Source organism: Lissotriton vulgaris, chromosome 7, assembly GCF_964263255.1.
Source record: "Lissotriton vulgaris chromosome 7, aLisVul1.2, whole genome shotgun sequence".
NCBI lineage: Eukaryota > Metazoa > Chordata > Amphibia > Caudata > Salamandridae > Lissotriton > Lissotriton vulgaris.
This window is the reverse complement of record NC_141695.1, coordinates 1,662,584,772-1,662,601,245: the sequence shown is the minus strand read 5'-3', so window position 1 is coordinate 1,662,601,245 and position 16,474 is coordinate 1,662,584,772. Positions and strand designations below refer to the sequence as shown.

Genomic DNA, 16,474 nt, shown 5'->3' with positions numbered 1-16,474 from the left:
AGTAAATGATTTTTCGAACGATGTAACAATGGGAAACATATATATGTAAAGTAGTAAAAATAAAACAGAATAAGGTTTTAGATGTGAATTTTAATCATCTGGTATTTAAAATTGTTTCAAAATCAATCAATGAAAATAGGAAAAAGAAAAATAACTACCTGGAAATAAAATCTCATTGCTCAAAAAAAGACTAGGCTGGCAATAACAAAATCATAAAAATACATTATGATCTAATAAACAAATTAAGAAGGACTTCAGAAAAGTACTCCTTTTTTTAACCACAGACATTTACTTTGTCCACAAGGACTGTCATTGAAGGATACAAATGCAAATGTTAAAGATTGCTACTGTCAATGAATGGGGTAGGGCTATTGTTATTGTTTCAAACATTTTCTAAAATTTTGAGTAAGTTAAATAGCACTCTGCATTACACAGGGAGGAAAATCAATGTCATGGTGTGGGGGAATAGTAGTGAAAGGAATGAATGCATGTATGATACACAGAGTTTCTTCGTTGAGAAACATTCACAAAGCTTCTGCTGTTTGGGAGTTGAAACTCGAGAAGCTGAACTACAGGACATAGGGCGAACCTGAGCATAAATAGAAGTGTGTTCAAAAGTGTGACTGGGGTGGTGGTACAGAAAGGTTTGTTTAAGGATCCTTTGTTTGTGACATTTTTGGAATAAAGGTCCCGCCAGAGCTTGGTTCCATATAGTGTAAATGCAGCCAAAGAGAAAGAGTATGTTGGAAAGCTAGTTTTTATTTTACTGTGAATGCCCTGTAGGTGATAAAATAATTCTGTAATCGAAGTAGAGACGGTTAAATTCTCTCAAGGTGGGTGAACTAGTTGGATTCTTACTCATCAATTAGACATGCTGCTCATTGTGAATGCCTTAGGGTGAAGGGGAATTACAGTGCACATTGTGTGTGCTACCTTTGTGGGATAAGACACTGGGATTATAATTGCCATCAAGAGGAAAGATTTAATGTTCTGGGGCACTTGGAGCCAAATGTACGAAACGCTGGTTGTAAAATGTCGGAAATTGCGACTATTACTTTTGCAACTAGTGTGGAATTTTGTAAGCCGACCTATGTATAAATAGGTCGGCTCACAAAATTACAATTGGAGTGGTTCTCAATTTGATCTACCTACTCAAAATTCATTCATAAGGCATTTGACAAATTCCAACTCAACCCAAATAAAACATTAGTTCCTAATGCAGTCAACATTTATACAGCAAATTTGAAGTAAATATATTTCACAGAAAAAGCTGATGTTGAAAAATGACATTAGCCATCAATAGTTTTATATTTTATACATATATCCATGGTATTTTTGTATTTTTCATATGTATATTCAACCCATGCTCAGTGCCAATGTGATTTACAGTGAGTGACATGACGAGACGCTTACAAGTGTGTATAATACAAAGATTTGGTAATGGAACAATAGTAAATTCTAGTTTGCAGTTTTGTTCAATAAAAATCCTTGGTCTCAGTACAGTAAAGAAAATTAATTGCAAATCAGTCCAACTGTTGATGCCCTTTGGTCCGGTAAGTGTTTAAAGGGTCATCATCACGACAATCAATCCTTTAGCAGTCTCATAATTCAAATATGCAATGGGATAGGTCTTGAAAAAAGTTGGCCAGCATTCTTGTTCAGGTTAAACTGAGGCAGCTGTAAATTGGTAAAGCAACTGTTGAAGAGCCTCCTGGAAAACGCAAAAATGTGCGCTGTCCCATGTGCCTTTCAAGTAAAAGCCATGCCTATAGGACAAGCCTGACAGGATCTGCCCGTTTCACAACTGCTTGCAGTGAATACTAAGAAAATGTCATTATAGGGGTCACACCATACCCTGGTAAAGTACAAGGTTCCAGTGGGCAAAGCACAATGCCAGAGAGCCACAACATCGCTCTATGCAAGTAATTTACGATCAAGTGAGATGTCTGCAAATTATAACACAATTGGCTGATTTCTGCAAGTTGGACTTATGTATAAGGATGATTTCATAAGTCTCTGGAACTCGGATAGTGTGACACTTATTCTATATTTTTTGGGTCCTTTAAGAGCATTTTGGTAGGTATGCCTCTCACAGAGGAAAATACAAAGTCTAACCAACAGAATCAAGCTATACTACAATCTGCAGCCTTGTTTGCGCATTAGTAAAATTTGGTAAAAAGTGCAGTCCTGTATATTGGGATTTGTCACATCTTCATTAGAGCTGAACATTTTAGGCAGACTTGAACATTAGGATGTTCCAAAAATATTAATAAATAACTCTAGATTTATAACAATTTCAGAGTTGTCACTCAACAGAAATCCGGTAGGAAAAACTATTGAGTCAACTAACACGTCTGGATGGATCTGGGCATCACAGATGGAAGAATTTCTAGCCAGAATTGTAAAAAATATAGATGAGGTAATACATACGTACATTTTGCAGCTGGGTTAGAGGCATAATGGAATAAACAGCCAGTGAATTGGCTGGCTGAAGATCAGCAGATAGATCAATGTTTTAATATAAAAAAAATGTAATCTGTGAAACTATCAAGAGGTTCATTAAAGGAAGAAATAGTGATGCCATGCACAGATGCGGTTTTAAATGGAACCACATTTGTTAAATAAAGCTTTGTGCCGCTATTACAAAAGAACTGCTTGCATCTGTAAATGTGCTCTTCGAATAATGACAACCAGAGTTTATTTTACACCTCTATATTTACAAAACGCACTTTATCGCAGACGAATGGAACAAGCTTACATTTTACATATCTTTATATGGATTTTTTTTACTAAGCTGTACCCCATGTATAAACTTAAATAAGTGCACCTGGGTTGCCAAGGTAAAATAGGTAATGTCAATAAAAGGTTTGGAAAAGCCCAATGTAAACGAAAACTTCTAAAATACAGATTATTCTATTAACTGCACAATACAAACAGAGTCAAATAAGATAAAAGATCAAATTACTAAATGGCAACATCAATACTTACAGTATCTGTGGCTAATATAGCACAGCAGATGAGAAGGAACAGTGGTAAGGTCGCCGGAATTCAGCAACAGCCCTAAATGGAAACCTATAGATGCAGGAGGGTTCCAAAGTCAGCCAACAAGCCTGCAACTTTTAGAGTAAAAGATGGAGAATCCAAACTTTAGAGCCAGCTCACCAACTTGTGACTTCTTCATAGCTCACAAGCTAGACATAGCAGAGAGATGCGATGAAACAGCACCATTAGCTCTTACTTCAAGGTAAAGGGTTGATCATGAGTACTTCGTTTAATTAGGCAGAGCTCCTGCATGACCCTGTAGGGCCAGACATAGGTCTGCTCCATGAAGCTACTAGCGAGACAGCACTATGCCCACAAGCCTAGACCTCTGATTGATGCTTATAACGGATAATAAAAAGTACAGCAAATAATGCATGGTCCAGCAAATAACTTGTGTAGGAGCACAGCAAAAATTTCAAGATACAGTCCACGAACATGCAACATGAGATCCCTGTGTGCTTGCCAAAGAAGAGGATTCTCTCACCAGCTAAACGTTCTTTCTGGATCATTCTTTTTTCCCTTCTTGACAATAACATTAGGTTTTTTGCAGTTTTATAAATCACAAACTCGACCCGAAGGTACTGAAGTGCTTTACATGAACAGTGCACCAGTTACATTACAAATTATATTCATTCATTTTTTAGCACTGGCTGATAAAGTGATTCACCCAGAATCACAGAATGTTGAGCAGACGGCAAGACTCAAACCTGGTTATTTAGAGCCAAAGTCGGCAGCTCTGGCCGTAACGCAATATCCTCTCCTCACCCGGGGGTGTATTTACGAATCCAGCGTAGTCACTATGTACTCTTCATGATCTGTTTTTAAAGGTATTTTATTAGTTATCTACAGACAACTAAGAGTCAGTCGCCATCCCAGACCTCCCGATGTATTTGTTTTCCAACACTACACCCTCTCTCCAACACACTCTCTTTCCCCTTCGGTCTTCTACACCTAGTTTTCCTAGCCTCCATGGCCCAGGAAGTCCCATATTCCAAAGGGACGGGTGCATTATGTCATTTTGGTTCTAGATTGCAATTTTGCTGTATAAGAGCGCTTAGACCAAGAGGCATATCTCAAAATAGGTGTGAATAGGGGACATGGTTGCTTCTGCGATCACAACCCATTTCTGTCATTGCTGGACCATTGCAAATAATCATTTGAATCTCTGGGAGATGGAATCTGCATCGATATCATAATAAAGAAAGCCACACGTATGACGCATGTGTAGCACTTTGCCCCCAGGCTAGGATGTGATGTCTAGTTTATGCACATAAGAGAGACATCTGCGGATGAAGCTAAACAGGTCCCATAATCTGTCTCTTGGCCTTTCTTCTTGACCTCTCCATTTCAAAGTCTTTGTGGAGGCGGCCTAGTGCATGAACAAGTCTCGGTTAGATCAAAGCCAAAGAAGTTTATTTCACCAGCCTAATTTGTGCCGATTTTTGCAGGTGAGGGGCACAGGAACTTATTTTGGAGGACTTTCTCCTCACAGCAGCATGAGAACATAAAAGTAAGAACGCGGATAGATAAAGGAAGAAAAGGAGAAGAGTGGCAACGCGATAGATCAAGAATGCAAAACCCTGCAGGAATGATAGAAAGATCACAAAGAGTATGGGTGGAGAAAGAGAAGGTATATCAACCAGCTTAGCAACAACGGCCACACCAGAGATAACGGAGTCCCTGAAAACGTATGGGTGGAGCACATTAATCAACTTTATAATGGCGGGGCACGGGAGCGCTCATCCACCCCTACGCCTCTAGGCCCACTCAGTAAGTAAGATCATTAGTCGCATGAAGAACAACGGAGCACCAGGCCCAAACGGAATACCTGCAGCAGTCTTTAAAAAATTCCGGCAGATTTGGGCAGAACTCCTCTCACCCCTTTTTGCACATGCTTTTCTCACAGCTAAAATTCCACCTTCTGGGCAGGGCTCAATCCTACATCCAATCCACAAAAAGGGCAACTTCTCAAATCCGGCCAACTACAGACTGATAGCCTTGCTAGACATCGAAGCCAAAGCATACGCCCGGGTCTTACTGGCGGAACTAGAAAACTGGGCCAGCGAAAATAACATCCTTCCTCACTCTCAGTCAGGCTTTAGAGTAGGCTGCTCCACGATGGACAACATAATGGCACTGTCCTATTCGTCGCGGAAAGCTACCCTGGCTCGCCAACTACCTCTATTCTGCTGCTTCGTAGACTACAACGCAGCCTTCGACCGGGTCAACCGAGGGACGCTGTGGAACAAACTAAACTCCTGGGGAATACCATCTCCTCTTCTCTCAGCCTTGATATCCTTGCACCATAACACCTGGGTTAGGATTAAAAACAGCGCACAAACATTATCCAAAAAAATTGCAACTGAAAACGGCCTAAAACAAGGCTGTGTACTTGCTCCGCTACTATTCAACCTTTACACCGCAGATCTACCAAAGGAACTGGCTGACGCAGCACTGGCTGCCCCAAAACTGGGCGGGCTGCGCCTACAGACAATGCAATATGCCGATGACATCATCATCATGGACCATACGAAAACAGGATTGCAAAGATCGCTCACCGCTCTCAATAAATATAATACAAAGAACCATCTTGTGATGAATGAATCAAAAACCAAAATTTTGATCTTTGGGAGCTACAAAAAGAAAAATCTTACTTGGAGAGCAGGGGGTCACAAATAACGACTTGCACCAGCTAAAACTACATAGGAGTTTGGTTCAACGCCAGGGCAAACCAAGCAGTACACCTTGGACACTTAAGGTCCAAGGGTATGAGGATCATCCATAGCCTTAGGCGCCTGAATCGTCATTTGCACAGTCCCTCAGCCGAACCAATCCTAAGGGTGCTGCGGGCCAAACTATTACCTGCAGTGACCTATGGCCACTTGGCCTTTCCCGGGAAAATTGACGCATTTCTGGGAAACCCACAAATAAAAGCTTATAAGAAAATCTTCTCCGTTCCCCAGCATGTGAGGAGGTCGAGGATGAGACTCGAGCTGGGCCTGACATGCGCAAACCTCTATTGCCTGGGCGACCTAATCAAATACTATATACACACCTTACGAGCACCAGGACAATCTTTGAAAGAGCAACTACAAGCTGTGTTTAAAGATGAACACTCCTCTTGGCACAAACAGTTGCACCTTGCTATCTCTACACTAAAGATTGAACCAACCTCTCTCATTAACCCAACTATTCCTCTGCTAACATGGAAAAAAACAATAACAAAACAAATCATCTCAGTTTCATTTAAGACCGACGTTGCCGGGCTATCTAAAAACGAACTTTTTACTGCCTTGAAAGAATCATATATCAAGGGAAAACCTCAAATATACTTCAACTACTCCCTCAACCCCCAGACTTGTAACAAAATATTATACATGAGGCTGCTAGCCCTACCAATCTTTGACTTTAACCCCCAGTGGGCTCGGTGGAATGAGCAGCCCATTTGCAGGTTTTGTAACTATAAACATGAGTCCTGGCTCCACCTGCTTTGCTGTTGCCCATTCTTTGCCACCGATCGACGTCGCCTACTGATCCTCGTCTTTCGGGAACAATCACTGAGACACTGTAGCGAAGCATCGACTTTGTGTTTTAGTAACAATTCAGCCCTAAATTCAGCCCAGGCATTAGCAAGAGCTGGGAAGTTTGTCAATATCATTTTAACTGCACTGCATAAACGCCCAGCATTAAGAACCTGATCATGTTTTTACATATTTTAAAATTTTAATCTAACATGCATTGCGCTGTTTGTACATTACGGTTTTTATTAACTGTATAATAAAGATAAGAGATAAGATAAGGGTGGAGAAAGATGCTGGGTGGGGAGAAATGAAGACTAGGCAGCCTTGGCATAGCAACCAGGGGATTCAGCAGTCAGTAGTGGGCTCATGAAAAAAACTGTGGGTCCCTGCTTTTATTTGTATTTATTTATTTTTCAAATTAAATGCCGTAACTGGGGGCGATGAGACATTAAGACATACGAAGTAGCAGAATTAGTGATGTCACTTATTCAAGCTGAGGTGCTGTTGCAGTCAAGTGAAAAGCTCTTGAAGCTACCTTTGAAAGGTATCAGACTTCCTGTGCCTTGTTATCACTCAACATATCTCAAAGGGCTGGGTGTTAACCACTCTAGAAATAATCAATTTATGATTAGGTCAATTGCTGTACCCAGCAGTTTAGGTTTGCTTGCTGTCAGGGCACAAGTCCTAAAACAAGCATTGACAAAGCCAATAGGTCTCACGTAGAGTGGCATGAGGGGATGGAGTGGAGTAGAGTGGAGGGGTGTAGAGTGTCGTGGAGGGGCAGAGTGGAGTGGCATAGGCCTAGATGCACCATTGTAACATTTTGCGATTTCTTAATTGCGAAAATTAAGGAATCGCAATTAAGAAATCGCAAAATGCTATGCATCAAAAAATAGCTAATTATTTTGCGATTCGGTATTTTTCCTTAATTGCGATTCACAATTTGCGAATCGCAATTAAGGAAAACCCTTCCCATTGATTCCTATGGGCCAAAAGGCCCATAGGAATCAATGGGAAGGCATTCACATTTTGCGAATTTCAAATTGCGATTCGCAAAGTGTGAATGCAATTTCAAGGGTGCAGGGGGGGGTTCAAAGAACCCCTCCCTGCACCCCTGAAATTAAACTGTAAGTGCAATTTACACACATACATGACCCAAGGACATGTGTGTGTGTAAATGAAAACTTTCAAATATGCAAATAGTGCATGTTTGAAAGTTTTCGGTAAATTAGCATGAAGTTCAACTTCATGCTAATTTACCCCTTCCAAATTGCGAATTCGCAATTTCAAAGTAATCATGCATTGCATTTAAGAAATCGCAAAATTGCGATTTCTTAAATGTAATCGCAATTTAAGAAATCGCAATAAAATTGTGATTTCTTAAATTGCGAAAATAGCAAAATGCTTCATGCCTCCCAGAAACGGGATTTGCATTCGCAAACGGCCGAATTTTGCGATTCGCACCGTTTGCGAATGCAAAAACCCTTGATGCATCTGGGCCACAGAGTGTTGTGGAGTGGCACAGAGTGGAGTAGAGTGTCATATAGTGGATGGGTAAAGAGTAGAGGAGCGTAAACTGGAGGAGTATAGAGTGGATAAAGTAGTTTAGATGTGTTGTAGAGTTGCATAGAGTGACGGAGTGGCACAGAGTGGCATAGTGAGGAGATGTGAAGTAGAGTGGAGTAGTTTGTCAGAGTAGAGTAAACTGGCATGGAGTGGCTTCAGGGAGTTGCGAAGAGTGGAGCAGAGTGCACAGAGTGGAGCAGGGTGTTGTAGAGAGTTGTGGAGTGGCATAAAGTGGAGTGGCGCAGAGTGGAGAAAAGTGTCATGGAGCGGCATAGAGCAGTGTGGCATACAGTGGAGGACAGAGTGGAGTGTTGTAGAATGGAGTGGCGTGTCATGGGTCAGAGGGGAGTGTAGGAGCATTGAGTAGTGTGTTGTGGAGTGGAGCGGTGTATAGTGGAGTGGCTTAGTGTGGAGTATGCATGGTGTGGTAGCACACTGCCATTACAAATGCATTTTTAATTGAAAGAACCATTACATTTGCTGCGACATACAGTTTTACTGCTGAACGTATATCTCGCACAAAGTATAATGTGAGGATATGTCATCACCTAGTGTATTGTTTTGTTTTGATCATATTAAAATATTTGTTTCCACCATAATTCACAATTTAAAAAAATAAAAAGATGTGCCTAATTTATGCTTTTCTAACGGATATATTCAGAAATATCTGCACGGTTCATTTATAAACTTTAAAATGTTGTGTGCTAGGAAAAAAGCCTTTTTCACAGCAAGATGGTTACATAAATTCTCTGACTTCGATGTCAGAGAAAGAAAAGTAAACACCAAGCTGCCTCAGAAGACATAGCCCAACATTTAGCCTCTGTTGAGCAAACCTGACAAGATAAGAACAAGATTTAAAGCCCTGTTTTTAGAAAGTGAGCACTGTAGGAGAGTAGGGTCTGCAATCCTATGATCACCCGGACTTTTTGCTTTTGTTTCACTGGTTTACGACTTTCTCGGGCTGTGGGCCTGCCAATCAGACCCCCAGCCTAGCTGTTCTCTCGCTAAATTGATGTGTACCTTAGGTGCATTACCCAATCGGAACTGGGCCACCCTGTCAGACCCTGTAACTCAGGGCATCGGTGTACCCAGGGCCTACCAGGGGCTGGAGCATGTATTACGCCACCCCTGGATGGCCATCTAAATCTGACACAACTGGCTGCAAGACAGCTGGGGCCACGTGGCGTACTCGCCCGTTGCTGTAGGTGTAGTATCCCTATACATAACCTTAAAATGGACACCCGAGTTCCTCTCAGTCACTCCTATGGCAGGCCTTGACAATCCTGAAGGCAGAGTGCATGGAACAGTGTGAATTGGGCTCTGGCATGAGCCGAGCCCGGTTGCAGCTTGCGGAACCAAGACCCAATGGCTGTTCCATGATAACGCGTATCATATCGGTAACTTCGGTATCGCGTTATCAAGACATGTCGAGTAAGGTGTCATACGAATCGGGCTGCTGCCCCCTCACCAATTCTGGCGACGAGGTTAGTATTCCGCCCTTCTAGAGGGACACGACATGTACGTAACTGTGAACCCCGGTTAAAGTTAACTGAAGCCTCAGCTCCACAAAATGGACGCTGCCACCACAGACACGAGTCTGACCTCCTGCTGCTGGGAGTCCTTCCAGCGAGGAGAGCTTGGACAAAGGGTTTCCTGTCAAGGGCAGTGTTCGCACCGTCCCAGACAGGGTTTGTGTATTCTGGGTAGGTAGGGCTTTGCAAGAAGGTGACTGCGGAGTGGCACCCCGGTGCTCACTACGCATCTGCCGGCTAGAACCAGTTCCAGGGGCGCGCAGCCCCTGACCTGGGGAAAGTCCAGCAGGGGGAGAGGGGTGTAACTACCCCCCTTCCTGGTCCCACCCTTAGGGCAGGACCTAGTCATGTACCCACCCCTTTCTTTAGGATAAAGGCCGGAGCGGGGACCCTTCCAAATTAGATCATCTTTGAATCAAGAATACTTTCTACGAAAGGACTTCGAGACTCTTCTCAAGATTTCTCCCTTGTGGCTAAGGAGTAGTCACCCTGCACCAGGGGGCACCATCTAAGAACTCTGCGGTTTGCTGCAAGTCCTTCCTCAAGGAATCCGACGGCCCAGCTCGACGAGAACCGGCTTCCCTGGCACCTCTGACCTCTACCCACGTCGTCAGCTCAGCTGAGATCTGTGGGTGCGACGAGACCTCGATGGACCGGCCATCATCAAAACCTGCACGCTTTCTTAATCAGCACGACCATCGAAGCAATTCTCTGGTGAGTGCTCTGGGGTCCGAGAAGCCCCGACCCTGAGCAGCTCCAGCACCGAAGTGCAGTCTCCCAGCATCTCCACGATCTGCGTGGGGCCCTTCTGCTCGCTGCTCAGCACGTTGTCTGGTCACTAGCCGCTGGCTTGTGCCCTTCTTTGACGACATCCGACAACCAACGCTGCTGGTCTGGTTGCTCCAGATCGGCCCTTGCTCCCTTTTCCGAGAGGAGCACCCCGGGCCCTCCTGGTCCACTCAGGACGCCATCTTAGGCCCACCACGTGGCCCTGAGATTTGCCAAGGCTTGTTGCCCCAATCCTGGGCCCAGCAACGCCGACAGCATCAACCTCCGTGGGACAGCTCGCACCTTCATCCTGGTCGCCGACAACGCCTCCTGGTCCGTGAGACTGCAGAGCCTAGCGTCGCCCACTCACCTAGTCGAGGTGACGGCCAACCGGTGCCTTCCTGGTACCCTCTGACTACTGGCTAGTAGTACGAACTTGGTCCCCTCTGCTTTCAGGTATCAACGACTGATCCAGGCTTGGATCTCTACGAACTATTCATCACTGGTCGACGGCCAGCAACTCCTTTTCTTCCGGCTCCTGGCTCGTCAGCGAAGACCCCCGACGCCTGTAAGACTTGTGCAGCCGCAGCCCTCGTGGCTAGGTAACTTCGGCATTTTGGTGCCTGCATAGCCTCCTTACTCTAGGGTCCCGAGTCCCTCGCTTCCGACTTGCCTTATCGGGTCCGCCCGAGACCACTAAACTTTCCGTGCCCTCGGGCACTTGTTTTAAATTGTGCACTTGAAGTATTTTCTAAGAGCTTTTGTTCTGTGCTTAGTACCCTGTCCTCATAAAGAGTACACGGCTGTTGTGATTCTTAATAAATATACTGTTTATTTTCATAACACTTGTGTGGTGTCCTTTCACTTGGTGTTCAAGGGGTATGTGATGGTATTACAGCTGGCTTAACACGCCCTCTAGAGTTTAGCCCGAAGACTGCTCGTATCCACGCTACTAGGATAGCTGGTCTAAGGTTGACTTACAACCGATCACCATAAGGGTCGTTTGGAACGATACATAGTGGTCGCTAGAATAGCGAACGCTGCATATCGGGCCAACTTCTCACATTGGTGAGCAGCGGTTGGGATTTGAGCTTGCTGTTGTTTTACCACGCGTATCCTAAGAATATCTTGTGAAAGATCGCATAAGTACTCCAGGTACATATAACTTAGCTTAGAATACTCTGAGTTCTACTGAACCAGCTGTTGTAGCTCCTCAAGGCTTAGCACACCTTGGCTGCAACTCTTAGCAAGGGATCAGTAGGTAAACCCATAGTGTAGGTAGGTGCATCACTTACACCACACTAGAAGCAGCATGTCGGACAAAGGAGGAAACTCTGAGTCTCCCCTTGTGTCAGTCGACCCTCCACAGGTCACCTCCAGATATGCTGCACTTAGCTTCCACGAGATGCAACAGATCTGTACATCTCGGAAGTTAAAACAGGGTGCAAACCCTACCATTCCGTTTCTGATTGGTCTCTTGGAGACTTATGATGCTAGGAGGGCGGGTAACACCGACCCTTCTCATCCAGAAATGGAGATGCCTCCCCTCGAGGGAACCCGAGGTGACCCTGACCTTATCCATCTCTCCGCCGAGGGCGAAGAGGAGGACGAGGAACCAGAGACATCTGGGGACGAGGCAGACGAAGGTCCAGTCATAGTTAGTCAGCTAACTCAGGACAACTTAAGCCGGCACGAGATTGGTACTAGGGGACCCCTGGGCCCTCTCTCGGGCCAGCTTAACATTGGGAACGGACGAGTTAGGTCTCTGTCGAGAGGCTCTAACAGATCCGCTCGAACCAATGGCTCTCGAGGTTCTGCTCGAAGAGGGATAACATCACCTCAGAGGAGAATGTACGAAGCAAAGGAGAGGGAAGTCAATCTGCGGATCGAGAGGGAAGAACTTGCCCTAGCCAAAGAGAGACTCGCCTTTGCTCGAGAGCAAGAGTTGAGTGGGATAATTCCCACTGGTGGCAGCATTCCCCCACGGGAACCCAGGAGTTTAGACACTAAGCACCTGAATAAGATAGTGCCCCCCTTTAAGCAAGGGGACGACATCCACAAATGGATTACTGCTTTGGAGCGGGCCTGCACTGTACAGTGCATCCCCCAGAGTCAGTGGGCAGCTCCTCACTACTAGAGTCGAGGACGCTAACAATTACCAAATCCTGAAGAACACACTGATCGATGGGTTCGGCCTAACCACTGAGCAGTACAGGTTGCTGTTCAGGGATACCCAGAAAACTCAGTCTCAGGACTGGTCTGATTTCGTTGATTGTGCCACTAAGGCTTTGGAGGGCTGGTTGCTGGGCAGTAAGGTTACTGATTACACAGGATTGTATAATTTGATCATGCGAGAACAGATTTTAAACAATTGTCAGAACCAGTTGTTGCATCAGCACCTTGTCGACTCGGATCTGACCTCTCCCCAAGAATTGGGAAAGAAGGCAGACAGATGGGTCCGAATGACGTAAATAATTAATTTACTCTCTTAATTTCTATGCAGGTAAGTACTTAATCAATAATAACTCAATCGGAATGAAAGAAAACAGAGTCCGTGGTGTTAGAGTTTCTAAGGGTTTTATTCCTCATAAAGGAATCAGGATATCATGTTCTGACCACCACAGGGGTGACAGAAGGGATAGATGAGCGCGCTGCCGTTTATTGACAGTACATAGCTTATATACTTGAATCAATACATAAGAGTCAATGTAAGAGGCGTAACAGCTGAGAGAAGACAAGATAACAGTATACACGTGGTACTAATACATCATCAAGAGGCGTAAACTAGGCGTGAACCAGAGGTGTGTGCTAGAAACGTCACTGATAGGTGACGCAAGTGGGTGGCACCAAGGGGTGGTGCTAACAGAATGTTGTAATGTCAGCAGAAATCGGAAGCTTGGATGCGCGCGCAGTTGCATGACGTGTGATTGACGGGGTGCAGGGGACATGACATTTACACTGACGGAAAGAGACAGAAGTCTGGCATGTCAGATCAACTTGTACTTCTATCATATCTGATATCTGGTGTTTTAGGAACTATACTATCTGGGCGGAAAGGTCTCTAGGGCAGAGGCTATTCTATGCTAACTGTGGATGCGTGTATAAGCGCCTGAGTGTCTACATGTGAAGCGTGGGGCACGGGGCCTTCCATGGAAGCATGGCAACAGAGGCTGTGATTTACTTGCATTAAGACAGGTCGGCCCTTTGGCTCTGCAGCTGGAGAGGATGTTTACAGGATCTAGTAGGCAGGAATGTATTCTCGAGGAGCGGAACAGATAACTCGAAGGTTATAGTCAGTCTTGGCAGAAAGCAGGCTGAGCTGAGCGCGAGGGGCCGCGCTGAAAGTAGGACAGAGTTCACGAGTACAGAGGTAGCCTGGGCAGAGTCAGGAGCCACAAAAGAGGTTCAGATGGCAGGAATTCAGGGCCTACTCTTGCTAGAGCAGGAATACATGAAAAGTGTACTACAAAAAGACGGTGGCATAGCATACTTAGGAACGGACTACATAATCCATTCATGGTGGATCTGAAAGAGGACAAGTTAACGGTGGACGCAAATGTATTTGCGTCTTCATAACTGGCACAGGAGGGAAGTTACATGCACTTTAAGCTGGTACATGGAGTCGGTGGGGTACGCGCTAGGGAACACAACATGGCCAAAATTTAATTTTCCTCACGAACAAGGGTTAAGCAAAACCAGGGCCAGAACCAGGGTGGTCAGAAGAAAGCAGACCAGAAGGGTAAAGATTCGAAAGGGGAACAAACTGACCAGAAGTCTTCGACAGGTCCCCAATGTGAGAAGTTGGCCCGATATGCAACGTTCGCTATTCTAGCGACCGCTATGTATCGTTCCAACGACCCTTATGGTGTTTGGTTGTAAGTCAACCTATAGACCAGCTATCCTAGTAGCGTGGATACGAGCAGTCTAAGGCTAAAGACTCGAGAGGGCGTGTTAAGCCAGCTGTTTACCACACATGTACCCCTTGAACACCCAGTGAAAGGACACCACACAAGTGTTATGAAAATAAACAGTATATTTATTAAGAATCACAACAGCCCTGTACTCTTTATGAGGACAGGGTACTAAGCACAAACCAAATCTCTTTAGCAAATACTTCAAGTGCACAATTAGGAACAAGTGTCCGAGGACACGGAAAGATTAAGGTCTCGGGCGGACCCGATAAGGCAAGTCGGAAGCGAGGGACTCGGGACCCTAGAGTAAGGAGGCTATGCAGGCACCGAAATGCCGAGTTACCTAGCCACGAGGGCTGCGGCTGCACAAGTCTTACAGGCGTCGGGGTCTTCGCTGACGAGCCAGGAGCCGGAAGAAAAGGAGTTGCTGGCCGGCGACCAGTGCTGAATAGTTCGTAGAGATCCAAGCCTGGATCGGAGATTGAAGAAACCTGAAAGCAGAGGGGACCAAGTTCGTACTACTAGCCAGTAGTCAGAGGGTACCAGGAAGGCACCGGTTGGCCGTCACCTCGACCAGGTGAGTGGGCGACGCTAGGCTCTGCAGTCTCACGGACCAGGAGGCGTTGTCGGCGACCACGGTGGAGGTGCGAGCTGTCCCACGAAGGATGATGCTGTCGGCGTTGCTGGGCCCAGGATGGGGCAACAAGCCTTGGCAGTTCTCAGGGCCACGTGGTGGGCCTAAGAGGGCGTCTTGAGTGGACCAGGAGGGTCCGGGGTGCTTCTCGCAAAGATGGAAGCAAGGGCCAGTCTGGAGCAACCAGACCAGCAGTGATGATTCTCGGATGTCGTCACAGAAGGACACAAGCCAGCGGCTAGTGACCAGACAACGTGCTGAGCAGCGAGCAGAAGGGCCCCACGCAGATCGGGGAGATGCTGGGAGACTGCACTTCGGTGCTGGAGCGGCTCAGGGTCGGGGCTTCTCGGACCCCAGAGCACTCACCAGAGAGTTACCTCGATGGTCGTGCTGGTTTTAAGAGCGTGCAGGTTCTGATGATGGCCGGTCCCTCGAGGTCTCGTCGCACCCACAGATCACAGCTGAGCTGATGATGTGGGTAGAGGTCAGAGGTGCCAGGGAAGCCGGTTCTCGTCGAGCTGGGCCGTCGGATTCCTTGAGGAAGGACTTACAGCAAACCGCAGAGTTCTTAGTTGGTGCCCGCTGATGCAGGGTGACTACTCCTTAGTCACAAGGGAGAAATCTTGAGAAGAGTCTTGAATGTCCTTTCGTAGAAAGTAGTTCTTGAATCAAAGATGATCTAATCTGGAAGGGTCCCCGCTCCGGTCTTTATTCTAAAGAAAGGGGTGGGTACATGACTAGGTCCTGCCCTAAGGGTGGGACCAGGAAGGGGGCAGTTACACCCCTCTCCCCTGCCGGACTTTCCCCAGGCCAGGGCTGTCGCCCCTGGAACTGGTTCTAACCGGCAGATGCGTAGTGAGCACCGGGGTGCCACTCCGCAGTCACCTTCACGCAAAAGCCCTACCTACCCAGAATACACAAACCCTGTCTGGGACGGTGCGAACACCGCCCTCAACGGGAAACCCTTTGTCCAAGCGCTCCTCGCTGGAAGGACTCCCAGCAGCAGGAGGTCAGACTCGTGTCTGTGGTGGCAGCATCCATTTTGTGGAGCTGAGGCTTCAGTTAACTTTAACCGGGGTTCACGGTTACGTGCATGTCGTGTCCCTCTAGAGGGGTGGGATGCTAACCTCATCGCCAGAATTGGTGAGAGGGCAGCACCCCGATTCGTATGACACCTTACTCGACATGCCTGGATAACGCGACACCGGAGTTACCGTTATGGTACGCGTTATCATGGAACAGCCATTGGGTCTTGATTCCGCAAACTGCAACCGGGCTCGGCTCGGGCCTGAACCTAGCTCACACGAGCCCACGCACTCTGCCTCCAGGATTGTTAAGGCCTGCCATAGGAGTGACTGATAGGAACTCGGGTGTCCATTGTATGGTTAGATATAGAGCTACTATACCTAAAGCGAAGGGTGGTTACACGGCTTCGCCCCAGCTGTCGTGCAGCCAGTTGTGTCAAATTTAGGAGGCCAGCCAGGGGTGGCATAATACATG

General features: G+C 46.2%; 1 protein-coding gene across 4 annotated transcripts in view; it reads right to left on the bottom strand.

The window, feature by feature from the left end:
• The window catches only part of FAM217B (family with sequence similarity 217 member B), a 207,106-nt gene that overhangs the window by 128,527 nt on the left and 62,105 nt on the right, over positions 1-16,474 (bottom strand). The window lies entirely within an intron of this gene.